Here is a 15,475-nt window from a genome sequence, read left to right on the forward strand (position 1 = left end):
ATGTACAACACACCAGGCCCTGTGCTGGTTCCTGAGGCCATCTTCAACAATCCAGGGCCTGTGCTGTTGGATAAATGCCAAACTGAGCCTTTGGGTTAGGGTATTATGCAAACATGCAGGTATGGTTATAGGATTGTCTTCGTAACTTCAGGTACTTGCCACCTAATCACTTGAATCCATAAATTGAGACATTGTGCTGGGGCCAGCAGCTTACGGCCATACCACCCTGAGCACGCCCGACCTCGTCTGATCTCGGAAGCTAAGCAGGGCTGGGCTTGGTTAGTACTTGGATGGGAGACTTCCTGGGAATACCTGGTGCTGTAAGCCTTTCATTTTCATGTCATTGAACCGCTTTTGATCCAGAGAAGGGGTGTATTAAAAGACCAAAAGCAGCTACCCAATAATGAGGGCACATTAACGACACTGCTTTTGGCTCTTTTCCAATGTCTTGTGCTGCTAGCTGATGCAACCTACACCACACAAGGGCCTGAGTGACCGGCTGGGGCCACTTACACCACATCAGGGCCTGTGGCTCTGGCTGAGGCCACTTTCACCACACCAGGGCCTGTGGCTGCTGGCTGAGGCCACCTACACCACACCAGGGCATTAGTTGCTATTGAGGCCAATTACACCACACCAGGGTCTGTGGCTCTTGCTCAGGCCACTTACACCACACCAGGGCCTGTGGCTCTTGCTCAGGCCACTTACACCACACCAGGGCCTGTGGCTGCTGGCTGAGGCCACCTACACCACACCAGGGCCTGAGTGACCGGCTGGGGCCACTTACACCACACCAGGGTCTGTGGCTCTTGCTCAGGCCACTTACACCACACCAGGGCCTGTGGCTCTTGCTCAGGCCACTTACACCACACCAGGGCCTGTGGCACTGGCTGAGGCCACTTACACCACACCAGGGCCTGTGGCTGCTGGCTGAGGCCACTTACACCACACCAGGGCCTGTGGCTGCTGGCTGAGGCCACTTACACCACACCAGGGCCTGTGGCTGGTGGCTGAGGCCACCTACACCACACCAGGGCCTGTGGCTGCTGGCTGAGGCGACTTACACCACACCAGGGCCCTTTTGCTGCTGGCTGAGGCCACTTACACCACACCAGTGCCTGTGGCTTCTGTCTGAGGCGACTTACACCACACCAGGGCCTGTGGCTGCTGGCTGAGGCCAATTACACCACACCAGGGTCTGTGGCTCTTGCTCAGGCCACTTACACCACACCAGGGCCTGTGGCACTGGCTGAGGCCACTTACACCACACCAGGGCCTGTGGCTGCTGGCTGAGGCCACTTACACCACACCAGGGCCTGTGGCTGCTGGCTGAGGCCACTTACACCACACCAGGGCCTGTGGCTGCTGGCTGAGGCCACCTACACCACACCAGGGCCTGTGGCTGCTGGCTGAGGCCACTTACACCACACCAGGGCCCTTTTGCTGCTGGCTGAGGCCACTTACACCACACCAGTGCCTGTGGCTTCTGGCTGAGGCGACTTACACCACACCAGGGCCTGTGGCTGCTGGCTGAGGCCACTTACACCACACCAAGGCCTGTGGCTCTTGCTCAGGCCACTCACATCACACCAGGCCCTGCGCTTCTGGCCGAGGCCATCTTCACCAAACCAGGCCCTGTGCTGCTTGCTGTGGCCATGTACAACACACCAGGCCCTGTGCTGGTTCCTGAGGCCATCTTCAACAATCCAGGGCCTGTGCTGTTGGATAAATGCCAAACTGAGCCTTTGGGTTAGGGTATTATGCAAACATGCAGGTATGGTTATAGGATTGTCTTCGTAACTTCAGGTACTTGCCACCTAATCACTTGAATCCATAAATTGAGACATTGTGCTGGGGCCAGCAGCTTACGGCCATACCACCCTGAGCACGCCCGACCTCGTCTGATCTCGGAAGCTAAGCAGGGCTGGGCTTGGTTAGTACTTGGATGGGAGACTGCCTGGGAATACCTGGTGCTGTAAGCCTTTCATGTCATTGAACCGCTTTTGATCCAGAGAAGGGGTGTATTAAAAGACCAAAAGCAGCTGCCCATTAATGAGGGCACATTAACGACACTGCTTTTGGCTGTTTTCCAATGTCTTGTGCTGCTAGCTGATGCCACTTACACCACATCAGGGCCTGTGGCTCTGGCTGAGGCCACTTACACCACACCAGGGCCTGTGGCTGCTGGCTGAGGCCAGTTACACCACACCAGAGCCTGTGGCTGCTGGCTGAAGCCACTTACACCACACCAGGGCCTTAGTTGCTATTGAGGCCACTTACACCACACCAGGGCCTGTGGCTGCTGGCTGAGGCCACCTACACCACACCAGGGCCTGTGGCTGCTGGCTGAGGCCACTTACACCACACCAGGGCCTGTGGCTGCTGGCTGAAGCCACTTACACCACACCAGGGCATTAGTTGCTATTGAGGCCACTTACACCACACCAGGGCCTGTGGCTGCTGGCTGAGGCCACCTACACCACACCAGGGCATTAGTTGCTATTGAGGCCAATTACACCACACCAGGGTCTGTGGCTCTTGCTCAGGCCACTTACACCACACCAGGGCCTGTGGCTCTTGCTCAGGCCACTTACACCACACCAGGGCCTGTGGCACTGGCTGAGGCCACTTACACCACACCAGGGCCTGTGGCTGCTGGCTGAGGCCACTTACACCACACCAGGGCCTGTGGCTGCTGGCTGAGGCCACTTACACCACACCAGGGCCTGTGGCTGCTGGCTGAGGCCACCTACACCACACCAGGGCCTGTGGCTGCTGGCTGAGGCCACTTACACCACACCAGGGCCCTTTTGCTGCTGGCTGAGGCCACTTACACCACACCAGTGCCTGTGGCTTCTGTCTGAGGCGACTTACACCACACCAGTGCCTGTGGCTGCTGGCTGAGGCCACTTACACCACACCAGGGTCTGTGGCTCTTGCTCAGGCCATCTACACCACACCAGGGCCTGTGGCACTGGCTGAGGCCACTTACACCACACCAGGGCCTGTGGCTGCTGGCTGAGGCCACTTACACCACACCAGGGCCTGTGGCTGCTGGCTGAGGCCACTTACACCACACCAGGGCCTGTGGCTGCTGGCTGAGGCCACCTACACCACACCAGGGCCTGTGGCTGCTGGCTGAGGCGACTTACACCACACCAGGGCCCTTTTGCTGCTGGCTGAGGTACTTACACCACACCAGTGCCTGTGGCTTCTGGCTGAGGCGACTTACACCACACCAGGGCCTGTGGCTGCTGGCTGAGGCCACTTACACCACACCAAGGCCTGTGGCTCTTGCTCAGGCCACTCACATCACACCAGGCCCTGCGCTTCTGGCCGAGGCCATCTTCACCAAACCAGGCCCTGTGCTGCTTGCTGTGGCCATGTACAACACACCAGGCCCTGTGCTGGTTCCTGAGGCCATCTTCAACAATCCAGGGCCTGTGCTGTTGGATAAATGCCAAACTGAGCCTTTGGGTTAGGGTATTATGCAAACATGAAGGTATGGTTATAGGATTGTCTTCGTAACTTCAGGTACTTGCCACCTAATCACTTGAATCCATAAATTGAGACATTGTGCTGGAGCCAGCAGCTTACGGCCATACCACCCTGAGCACGCCCGACCTCGTCTGATCTCGGAAGCTAAGCAGGGCTGGGCTTGGTTAGTACTTGGATGGGAGACTGCCTGGGAATGCCTGGTGCTGTAAGCCTTTCATTTTCATGTCATTGAACCGCTTTTGATCCAGAGAAGGGGTGTATTAAAAGACCAAAAGCAGCTGCCCATTAATGAGGGCACATTAACGACACTGCTTTTGGCTGTTTTCCAATGTCTTGTGCTGCTTGCTGATGCCACCTACACCACACCAGGGCCTGAGTGACCGGCTGGGGCCACTTACACCAGACCAGGGCCTGTGGCTGCTGGCTGAGGCCAGTTACACCACACCAGAGCCTGTGGCTGCTGGCTGAAGCCACTTACACCACACCAGGGCCTTAGTTGCTATTGAGGCCACTTACACCACACCAGGGCCTGTGGCTGCTGGCTGAGGCCACTTACACCACACCAGGGCCTGTGGCTGCTGGCTGAGGCCATCTACACCACACCAGGGCCTGTGGCTGCTGGCTGAGGCCACTTACACCACACCAGGGCCTGTGGCTGCTGGCTGAGGCCACCTACACCACACCAGGGCCCTTTTGCTGCTTGCTGAGGCCACTTACACCACACCAGTGCATGTGGCTTCTGGCTGAGGCCACTTACACCACACCAGGGCCTGTGGCTGCTGGCTGAGGCCACTTACACCACACCAGGGCCTGTGGCTCTTGCTCAGGCCACTCACATCACACCAGGCCCTGCGCTTCTGGCCGAGGCCATCTTCACCAAACCAGGCCCTGTGGTTCTTGCTCAGGCCACTTACACCACACCAGGGCCTGTGGCTCTGGCTTAGGCCAATTACACCACACCAGGGTCTGTGGCTCTTGCTGAGGCCACTTACACCACACCAGGGCCTGTGGCTGCTGGCTGAGGCCACTTACACCACACCAGGGCCTGTGGCTGCTGGCTGAGACCACCTACACCACACCAGGGCCCATGGCTCTGGCTTAGGCCAATTACACCACACCAGGGTCTGTGGCTCTTGCTGAGGCCACTTACACCACACCAGGGCCTGTGCCTGCTGGATGAGGCCACTTACACCACACCAGGGCCTGTGGCTGCTGGCTGAGACCACCTACACCACACCAGGGCCTGTGGCTGCTTGCTGAGGCGACTTACACCACACCAGGGCCTGTTGCTGCTGGCTGAGGCCACTTACACCACACCAGTGCCTGTGGCTTCTGGCTGAGGCCACTTACACCACACCAGGGCCTGTGGCTGCTGGCTCAGGACTCTCATATCAAACCAGGTCCTGTGCTTCTGGCCGAGGCCATCTTCACCAAACCAGGCCCTGTGCTGCTAGCTGAGGCGACTTACACCACATCAGGGCCTGTGGCTCTGGCTGAGGCCACTTACACCACACCAGGGCCTGTGGCTGCTGGCTGAGGCCAGTTACACCACACCAGGGCCTGTGGCTGCTGGCTGAGGCCACATACACCACACCAGGGCCTTAGTTGCTATTGAGGCCAATTACACCACACCAGGGTCTGTGGCTCTTGCTCAGGCCACTCACATCACACCAGGCCCTGCGCTTCTGGCCACTTACACCACACCAGGGCCTGAGTGACCGGCTGGGGCCACTTACACCACATCAGGGCCTGTGGCTCTGGCTGAGGCCACTTACACCACACCAGGGCCTGTGGCTGCTGGCTGAGGCCACTTACACCACACCAGGGCCTGTGGCTGCTGGCTGAGGCCACCTACACCACACCAGGGCCTGTGGCTGCTGGCTGAGGCCACTTACACCACACCAGGGCCCTTTTGCTGCTGGCTGAGGCCACTTACACCACACCAGTGCCTGTGGCTTCTGTCTGAGGCGACTTACACCACACCAGGGCCTGTGGCTGCTGGCTGAGGCCACTTACACCACACCAGGGTCTGTGGCTCTTGCTCAGGCCATCTACACCACACCAGGGCCTGTGGCACTGGCTGAGGCCACTTACACCACACCAGGGCCTGTGGCTGCTGGCTGAGGCCACTTACACCACACCAGGGCCTGTGGCTGCTGGCTGAGGCCACTTACACCACACCAGGGCCTGTGGCTGCTGGCTGAGGCCACCTACACCACACCAGGGCATTAGTTGCTATTGAGGCCAATTACACCACACCAGGGTCTGTGGCTCTTGCTCAGGCCACTTACACCACACCAGGGCCTGTGGCTCTTGCTCAGGCCACTTACACCACACCAGGGCCTGTGGCTGCTGGCTGAGGCCACTTACACCACACCAGGGCCTGTGGCTGCTGGCTGAGGCCACTTACACCAAACCAGGGCCTGTGGCTGCTTGCTGAGGCCATCTTCACCAAACCAGGCCCTGTGCTGCTTGCTGTGGCCATGTAAAACACACCAGGTCCTGTGCTGGTTCTTGAGGCCATCTTCAACAATCCAGGGCCTGTGCTGTTGGATAAATGCCAAACTGAGCCTTTGGGTTAGGGTATTATGCAAACATGCAGGTATGGTTATAGGATTGTCTTCGTAACTTCAGGTATTTGCCACCTAATCACTTGAATCCATAAATTGAGACATTGTGCTGGGGCCAGCAGCTTACGGCCATACCACCCTGAGCACGCCCGACCTCGTCTGATCTCGGAAGCTAAGCAGGGCTGGGCTTGGTTAGTACTTGGATGGGAGACTACCTGTGAATACCTGGTTCTGTAAGCCTTTCATTTTCATGTCATTGAACCGCTTTTGATCCAGAGAAGGGGTGTATTAAAAGACCAAAAGCAGCTGCCCATTAATGAGGGTACATTAACGACATTGCTTTTGGCTGTTTTCCAATGTCTTGTGCTGCTAGCTGATGCCACCTACACCACACCACGGCCTTATTTGCTGGCTGAGGCCACATACACCAAACCAGGGCCTTAGTTGCTATTGAGGCCAATTACACCACACAAGGGCCTGTGGCTGCTGGCTGAGGCCACTTACACCACACCAGGGCCTGTGGCTGCTGGCTGAGGCCACCTACACCACACCAGGGCCTTAGTTGCTATTGAGGCCAATTACACCACACCAGGGTCTGTGGCTCTTGCTCAGGCCACTTACACCACACCAGGGCCTGTGGCACTGGCTGAGGCCACTTACACCACACCAGGGCCTGTGGCTGCTGGCTGAGGCCACCTACACCACACCAGGGCCTTAGTTGCTATTGAGGCCAATTACACCACACAAGGGCCTGTGGCTGCTGGCTGAGGCCACCTACACCACACCAGGGCCTGTGGCTGCTGGCTGAGGCCACTTACACCACACCAGGGCCCTTTTGCTGCTGGCTCAGGCCACTTACACCACACCAGGGCCTGTGGCTGCTGGCTGAGGCCACTTACACCACACCAGGGCCTGTGGCTGCTGGCTGAGGCCACCTACACCACACCAGGGCATTAGTTGCTATTGAGGCCAATTACACCACACCAGGGTCTGTGGCTCTTGCTCAGGCCACTTACACCACACCAGGGCCTGTGGCTCTTGCTCAGGCCACTTACACCACACCAGGGCCTGTGGCTGCTGGCTGAGGCCACTTACACCACACCAGGGCCTGTGGCTGCTGGCTGAGGCCACCTACACCACACCAGGGCCTGTGGCTGCTGGCTGAGGCCACCTACACCACACCAGGGCCTGTGGCTGCTGGCTGAGGCCACTTACACCACACCAGTGCCTGTGGCTGCTGGCTGAGGCGACTTACACCACACCAGGGCCTGTGGCTGCTGGCTGAGGCCACTTACACCACACCAAGGCCTGTGGCTCTTGCTCAGGCCACTCACATCACACCAGGCCCTGCGCTTCTGGCCGAGGCCATCTTCACCAAACCAGGCCCTGTGCTCCTTGCTGTGGCCATGTACAACACACCAGGCCCTGTGCTGGTTCCTGAGGCCATCTTCAACAATCCAGGGCCTGTGCTGTTGGATAAATGCCAAACTGAGCCTTTGGGTTAGGGTATTATGCAAACATGCAGGTATGGTTATAGCATTGTCTTCGTAACTTCAGGTACTTGCCACCTAATCACTTGAATCCATAAATTGAGACATTGTGCTGGAGCCAGCAGCTTACGGCCATACCACCCTGAGCACGCCCGACCTCGTCTGATCTCGGAAGCAAAGCAGGGCTGGGCTTGGTTAGTACTTGGATGGGAGACTGCCTTGGAATACCTGGTGCTGTAAGCCTTTGATTTTCATGTCATTGAACCGCTTTTGATCCAGAGAAGGGGTGTATTAAAAGACCAAAAGCAGCTGCCCATTAATGAGGGCACATTAACGACACTGCTTTTGGCTCTTTTCCAATGTCTTGTGCTGCTAGCTGATGCAACCTACACCACACAAGGGCCTGAGTGACCGGCTGGGGCAACTTACACCACATCAGGGCCTGTGGCTCTGGCTGAGGCCACGTTCACCACACCAGGGCCTGTGGCTGCTGGCTGAGGCCACCTACACCACACCAGGGCATTAGTTGCTATTGAGGCCAATTACACCACACCAGGGTCTGTGGCTCTTGCTCAGGCCACTTACACCACACCAGGGCCTGTGGCTCTTGCTCAGGCCACTTAGACCACACCAGGGCCTGTGGCTGCTGGCTGAGGCCACCTACACCACACCAGGGCATTAGTTGCTATTGAGGCCAATTACACCACACCAGGGTCTGTGGCTCTTGCTCAGGCCACTTACACCACACCAGGGCCTGTGGCTCTTGCTCAGGCCACTTACACCACACCAGGGCCTGTGGCACTGGCTGAGGCCACTTACACCACACCAGGGCCTGTGGCTGCTGGCTGAGGCCACTTATACCACACCAGGGCCTGTGGCTGCTGGCTGAGGCCACTTACACCACACCAGGGCCTTTGGCTGGTGGCTGAGGCCACCTACACCACACCAGGGCCTGTGGCTGCTGGCTGAGGCGACTTACACCACACCAGGGCCCTTTTGCTGCTGGCTGAGGCAACTTACACCACACCAGTGCCTGTGGCTTCTGTCTGAGGCGACTTACACCACACCAGGGCCTGTGGCTGCTGGCTGAGGCCAATTACACCACACCAGGGTCTGTGGCTCTTGCTCAGGCCACTTACACCACACCAGGGCCTGTGGCTGCTGGCTGAGGCGACTTACACCACACCAGGGCCCTTTTGCTGCTGGCTGAGGCCACTTACACCACACAAGTGCCTGTGGCTTCTGGCTGAGGCGACTTACACCACACCAGGGCCTGTGGCTGCTGGCTGAGGCCACTTACACCACACCAAGGCCTGTGGCTCTTGCTCAGGCCACTCACATCACACCAGGCCCTGCGCTTCTGGCCGAGGCCATCTTCACCAAACCAGGCCCTGTGCTGCTTGCTGTGGCCATGTACAACACACCAGGCCCTGTGCTGGTTCCTGAGGCCATCTTCAACAATCCAGGGCCTGTGCTGTTGGATAAATGCCAAACTGAGCCTTTGGGTTAGGGTATTATGCAAACATGCAGGTATGGTTATAGGATTGTCTTCGTAACTTCAGGTACTTGCCACCTAATCACTTGAATCCATAAATTGAGACATTGTGCTGGGGCCAGCAGCTTACGGCCATACCACCCTGAGCACGCCCGACCTCGTCTGATCTCGGAAGCTAAGCAGGGCTGGGCTTGGTTAGTACTTGGATGGGAGACTTCCTGGGAATACCTGGTGCTGTAAGCCTTTCATTTTCATGTCATTGAACCGCTTTTGATCCAGAGAAGGGGTGTATTAAAAGACCAAAAGCAGCTACCCAATAATGAGGGCACATTAACGACACTGCTTTTGGCTCTTTTCCAATGTCTTGTGCTGCTAGCTGATGCAACCTACACCACACAAGGGCCTGAGTGACCGGCTGGGGCCACTTACACCACATCAGGGCCTGTGGCTCTGGCTGAGGCCACTTTCACCACACCAGGGCCTGTGGCTGCTGGCTGAGGCCACCTACACCACACCAGGGCATTAGTTGCTATTGAGGCCAATTACACCACACCAGGGTCTGTGGCTCTTGCTCAGGCCACTTACACCACACCAGGGCCTGTGGCTCTTGCTCAGGCCACTTACACCACACCAGGGCCTGTGGCTGCTGGCTGAGGCCACCTACACCACACCAGGGCCTGAGTGACCGGCTGGGGCCACTTACACCACACCAGGGTCTGTGGCTCTTGCTCAGGCCACTTACACCACACCAGGGCCTGTGGCTCTTGCTCAGGCCACTTACACCACACCAGGGCCTGTGGCACTGGCTGAGGCCACTTACACCACACCAGGGCCTGTGGCTGCTGGCTGAGGCCACTTACACCACACCAGGGCCTGTGGCTGCTGGCTGAGGCCACTTACACCACACCAGGGCCTGTGGCTGGTGGCTGAGGCCACCTACACCACACCAGGGCCTGTGGCTGCTGGCTGAGGCGACTTACACCACACCAGGGCCCTTTTGCTGCTGGCTGAGGCCACTTACACCACACCAGTGCCTGTGGCTTCTGTCTGAGGCGACTTACACCACACCAGGGCCTGTGGCTGCTGGCTGAGGCCAATTACACCACACCAGGGTCTGTGGCTCTTGCTCAGGCCACTTACACCACACCAGGGCCTGTGGCACTGGCTGAGGCCACTTACACCACACCAGGGCCTGTGGCTGCTGGCTGAGGCCACTTACACCACACCAGGGCCTGTGGCTGCTGGCTGAGGCCACTTACACCACACCAGGGCCTGTGGCTGCTGGCTGAGGCCACCTACACCACACCAGGGCCTGTGGCTGCTGGCTGAGGCCACTTACACCACACCAGGGCCCTTTTGCTGCTGGCTGAGGCCACTTACACCACACCAGTGCCTGTGGCTTCTGGCTGAGGCGACTTACACCACACCAGGGCCTGTGGCTGCTGGCTGAGGCCACTTACACCACACCAAGGCCTGTGGCTCTTGCTCAGGCCACTCACATCACACCAGGCCCTGCGCTTCTGGCCGAGGCCATCTTCACCAAACCAGGCCCTGTGCTGCTTGCTGTGGCCATGTACAACACACCAGGCCCTGTGCTGGTTCCTGAGGCCATCTTCAACAATCCAGGGCCTGTGCTGTTGGATAAATGCCAAACTGAGCCTTTGGGTTAGGGTATTATGCAAACATGCAGGTATGGTTATAGGATTGTCTTCGTAACTTCAGGTACTTGCCACCTAATCACTTGAATCCATAAATTGAGACATTGTGCTGGGGCCAGCAGCTTACGGCCATACCACCCTGAGCACGCCCGACCTCGTCTGATCTCGGAAGCTAAGCAGGGCTGGGCTTGGTTAGTACTTGGATGGGAGACTGCCTGGGAATACCTGGTGCTGTAAGCCTTTCATGTCATTGAACCGCTTTTGATCCAGAGAAGGGGTGTATTAAAAGACCAAAAGCAGCTGCCCATTAATGAGGGCACATTAACGACACTGCTTTTGGCTGTTTTCCAATGTCTTGTGCTGCTAGCTGATGCCACTTACACCACATCAGGGCCTGTGGCTCTGGCTGAGGCCACTTACACCACACCAGGGCCTGTGGCTGCTGGCTGAGGCCAGTTACACCACACCAGAGCCTGTGGCTGCTGGCTGAAGCCACTTACACCACACCAGGGCCTTAGTTGCTATTGAGGCCACTTACACCACACCAGGGCCTGTGGCTGCTGGCTGAGGCCACCTACACCACACCAGGGCCTGTGGCTGCTGGCTGAGGCCACTTACACCACACCAGGGCCTGTGGCTGCTGGCTGAAGCCACTTACACCACACCAGGGCATTAGTTGCTATTGAGGCCACTTACACCACACCAGGGCCTGTGGCTGCTGGCTGAGGCCACCTACACCACACCAGGGCATTAGTTGCTATTGAGGCCAATTACACCACACCAGGGTCTGTGGCTCTTGCTCAGGCCACTTACACCACACCAGGGCCTGTGGCTCTTGCTCAGGCCACTTACACCACACCAGGGCCTGTGGCACTGGCTGAGGCCACTTACACCACACCAGGGCCTGTGGCTGCTGGCTGAGGCCACTTACACCACACCAGGGCCTGTGGCTGCTGGCTGAGGCCACTTACACCACACCAGGGCCTGTGGCTGCTGGCTGAGGCCACCTACACCACACCAGGGCCTGTGGCTGCTGGCTGAGGCCACTTACACCACACCAGGGCCCTTTTGCTGCTGGCTGAGGCCACTTACACCACACCAGTGCCTGTGGCTTCTGTCTGAGGCGACTTACACCACACCAGTGCCTGTGGCTGCTGGCTGAGGCCACTTACACCACACCAGGGTCTGTGGCTCTTGCTCAGGCCATCTACACCACACCAGGGCCTGTGGCACTGGCTGAGGCCACTTACACCACACCAGGGCCTGTGGCTGCTGGCTGAGGCCACTTACACCACACCAGGGCCTGTGGCTGCTGGCTGAGGCCACTTACACCACACCAGGGCCTGTGGCTGCTGGCTGAGGCCACCTACACCACACCAGGGCCTGTGGCTGCTGGCTGAGGCGACTTACACCACACCAGGGCCCTTTTGCTGCTGGCTGAGGTACTTACACCACACCAGTGCCTGTGGCTTCTGGCTGAGGCGACTTACACCACACCAGGGCCTGTGGCTGCTGGCTGAGGCCACTTACACCACACCAAGGCCTGTGGCTCTTGCTCAGGCCACTCACATCACACCAGGCCCTGCGCTTCTGGCCGAGGCCATCTTCACCAAACCAGGCCCTGTGCTGCTTGCTGTGGCCATGTACAACACACCAGGCCCTGTGCTGGTTCCTGAGGCCATCTTCAACAATCCAGGGCCTGTGCTGTTGGATAAATGCCAAACTGAGCCTTTGGGTTAGGGTATTATGCAAACATGAAGGTATGGTTATAGGATTGTCTTCGTAACTTCAGGTACTTGCCACCTAATCACTTGAATCCATAAATTGAGACATTGTGCTGGAGCCAGCAGCTTACGGCCATACCACCCTGAGCACGCCCGACCTCGTCTGATCTCGGAAGCTAAGCAGGGCTGGGCTTGGTTAGTACTTGGATGGGAGACTGCCTGGGAATGCCTGGTGCTGTAAGCCTTTCATTTTCATGTCATTGAACCGCTTTTGATCCAGAGAAGGGGTGTATTAAAAGACCAAAAGCAGCTGCCCATTAATGAGGGCACATTAACGACACTGCTTTTGGCTGTTTTCCAATGTCTTGTGCTGCTTGCTGATGCCACCTACACCACACCAGGGCCTGAGTGACCGGCTGGGGCCACTTACACCAGACCAGGGCCTGTGGCTGCTGGCTGAGGCCAGTTACACCACACCAGAGCCTGTGGCTGCTGGCTGAAGCCACTTACACCACACCAGGGCCTTAGTTGCTATTGAGGCCACTTACACCACACCAGGGCCTGTGGCTGCTGGCTGAGGCCACTTACACCACACCAGGGCCTGTGGCTGCTGGCTGAGGCCATCTACACCACACCAGGGCCTGTGGCTGCTGGCTGAGGCCACTTACACCACACCAGGGCCTGTGGCTGCTGGCTGAGGCCACCTACACCACACCAGGGCCCTTTTGCTGCTTGCTGAGGCCACTTACACCACACCAGTGCATGTGGCTTCTGGCTGAGGCCACTTACACCACACCAGGGCCTGTGGCTGCTGGCTGAGGCCACTTACACCACACCAGGGCCTGTGGCTCTTGCTCAGGCCACTCACATCACACCAGGCCCTGCGCTTCTGGCCGAGGCCATCTTCACCAAACCAGGCCCTGTGGTTCTTGCTCAGGCCACTTACACCACACCAGGGCCTGTGGCTCTGGCTTAGGCCAATTACACCACACCAGGGTCTGTGGCTCTTGCTGAGGCCACTTACACCACACCAGGGCCTGTGGCTGCTGGCTGAGGCCACTTACACCACACCAGGGCCTGTGGCTGCTGGCTGAGACCACCTACACCACACCAGGGCCCATGGCTCTGGCTTAGGCCAATTACACCACACCAGGGTCTGTGGCTCTTGCTGAGGCCACTTACACCACACCAGGGCCTGTGCCTGCTGGATGAGGCCACTTACACCACACCAGGGCCTGTGGCTGCTGGCTGAGACCACCTACACCACACCAGGGCCTGTGGCTGCTTGCTGAGGCGACTTACACCACACCAGGGCCTGTTGCTGCTGGCTGAGGCCACTTACACCACACCAGTGCCTGTGGCTTCTGGCTGAGGCCACTTACACCACACCAGGGCCTGTGGCTGCTGGCTCAGGACTCTCATATCAAACCAGGTCCTGTGCTTCTGGCCGAGGCCATCTTCACCAAACCAGGCCCTGTGCTGCTAGCTGAGGCGACTTACACCACATCAGGGCCTGTGGCTCTGGCTGAGGCCACTTACACCACACCAGGGCCTGTGGCTGCTGGCTGAGGCCAGTTACACCACACCAGGGCCTGTGGCTGCTGGCTGAGGCCACATACACCACACCAGGGCCTTAGTTGCTATTGAGGCCAATTACACCACACCAGGGTCTGTGGCTCTTGCTCAGGCCACTCACATCACACCAGGCCCTGCGCTTCTGGCCACTTACACCACACCAGGGCCTGAGTGACCGGCTGGGGCCACTTACACCACATCAGGGCCTGTGGCTCTGGCTGAGGCCACTTACACCACACCAGGGCCTGTGGCTGCTGGCTGAGGCCACCTACACCACACCAGGGCCTGTGGCTGCTGGCTGAGGCCATCTACACCACACCAGGGCCTGTGGCTGCTGGCTGAGGCGACTTACACCACACCAGGGCCCTTTTGCTGCTGGCTGAGGCCACTTACACCACACCAGTGCCTGTGGCTTCTGGCTGAGGCGACTTACACCACACCAGGGCCTGTGGCTGCTGGCTGAGGCCACTTACACCACACCAGGGCCTGTGGCTGCTGGCTTAGGCCACCTACACCACACCAGGGCCTTAGTTGCTATTGAGGCCAATTACACCACACCATGGTCTGTGGCTCTTGCTCAGGCCACTTACACCACACCAGGGCCTGTGGCACTGGCTGAGGCCACTTACACCACACCAGGGCCTGTGGCTGCTGGCTGAGGCCACTTACACCACACAAGGGCTTGTGGCTGCTGGCTGAGGCCACCTACACCACACCAGGGCCTGTGGCTGCTGGCTGAGGCCACCTACACCACACCAGGGCCTGTGGCTCTTGCTCAGGCCACTTTCACCACACCAGGGCCTGTGGCTCTTGCTCAGGCCACTTACACCACACCAGGGCCTGTGGCTCTTGCTCAGGCCACTCATATCACACCAGGCCCTGTGCTTCTGGCTGAGGCCATCTTCACCAAACCAGGCCCTGTGCTGCTTGCTGTGGCCATGTACAACACACCAGGCCCTGTGCTGTTTCCTGAGGCCATCTTCAACAATCCAGGGCCTGTGCTGTTGGATAAATGCCAAACTGAGCCTTTGGGTTAGGGTATTATGCAAACATGCAGGTATGGTTATAGGATTGTCTTCGTAACTTCAGGTACTTGCCACCTAATCACTTGAATCCATAAATTGAGACATTGTGCTGGGCCCAGCAGCTTACGGCCATACCACCCTGAGCACGCCCGACCTCGTCTGATCTCGGAAGCTAAGCAGGGCTGGGCTTGGTTAGTACTTGGATGGGAGACTGCCTGGGAATACCTGGTGCTGTAAGCCTTTCATTTTCATGTCATTGAACCGCTTTTGATCCAGAGAAGGGGTGTATTAAAAGACCAAAAGCAGCTACCCATTAATAAGGGCACATTAATCACATTGCTTTTGGCTCTTTTCCAATGTCTTGTGCTGCTAGCTGATGCCACCTACACCACACCAGGGCCTGAGTGACCGGCTGGGGCCACTTACACCACATCAGGGGC

The 15,475-nt window shown here is 58.3% G+C and overlaps 7 non-coding genes and 2 pseudogenes across 7 annotated transcripts; all 9 read left to right on the forward strand.

The window, feature by feature from the left end:
• The first annotated feature begins 208 nt into the window (after positions 1-208).
• LOC146715513 (5S ribosomal RNA) lies at positions 209-327 on the forward strand. Its single transcript, XR_014919879.1, has one exon. It is a non-coding gene; the product is annotated as a 5S ribosomal RNA (ribosomal RNA).
• Positions 328-1,863: 1,536 nt separating this feature from the next.
• LOC146715514 (5S ribosomal RNA) lies at positions 1,864-1,982 on the forward strand. Its single transcript, XR_014919495.1, has one exon. It is a non-coding gene; the product is annotated as a 5S ribosomal RNA (ribosomal RNA).
• Positions 1,983-3,591: 1,609 nt separating this feature from the next.
• On the forward strand, positions 3,592-3,710 carry LOC146715515 (5S ribosomal RNA). Its single transcript, XR_014919880.1, has one exon. It is a non-coding gene; the product is annotated as a 5S ribosomal RNA (ribosomal RNA).
• A 2,479-nt stretch (positions 3,711-6,189) lies between these two features.
• On the forward strand, positions 6,190-6,308 carry LOC146715516 (5S ribosomal RNA; annotated as a pseudogene).
• Positions 6,309-7,682: 1,374 nt separating this feature from the next.
• LOC146715517 (5S ribosomal RNA) lies at positions 7,683-7,801 on the forward strand (annotated as a pseudogene).
• A 1,376-nt stretch (positions 7,802-9,177) lies between these two features.
• On the forward strand, positions 9,178-9,296 carry LOC146715518 (5S ribosomal RNA). The gene has a single exon (XR_014919890.1). It is a non-coding gene; the product is annotated as a 5S ribosomal RNA (ribosomal RNA).
• Positions 9,297-10,832: 1,536 nt separating this feature from the next.
• On the forward strand, positions 10,833-10,951 carry LOC146715519 (5S ribosomal RNA). The gene has a single exon (XR_014919496.1). It is a non-coding gene; the product is annotated as a 5S ribosomal RNA (ribosomal RNA).
• Positions 10,952-12,560: 1,609 nt separating this feature from the next.
• On the forward strand, positions 12,561-12,679 carry LOC146715520 (5S ribosomal RNA). The gene has a single exon (XR_014919881.1). It is a non-coding gene; the product is annotated as a 5S ribosomal RNA (ribosomal RNA).
• Positions 12,680-15,156: 2,477 nt separating this feature from the next.
• On the forward strand, positions 15,157-15,275 carry LOC146715521 (5S ribosomal RNA). Its single transcript, XR_014919497.1, has one exon. It is a non-coding gene; the product is annotated as a 5S ribosomal RNA (ribosomal RNA).
• The last annotated feature ends 200 nt before the right edge of the window (positions 15,276-15,475 follow it).

Source organism: Copadichromis virginalis, linkage group LG3 (assembly GCF_057382275.1).
Source record: "Copadichromis virginalis isolate Kocher_CV1m ecotype Utaka linkage group LG3, C_Virginalis_male_GT1.1, whole genome shotgun sequence".
NCBI lineage: Eukaryota > Metazoa > Chordata > Actinopteri > Cichliformes > Cichlidae > Copadichromis > Copadichromis virginalis.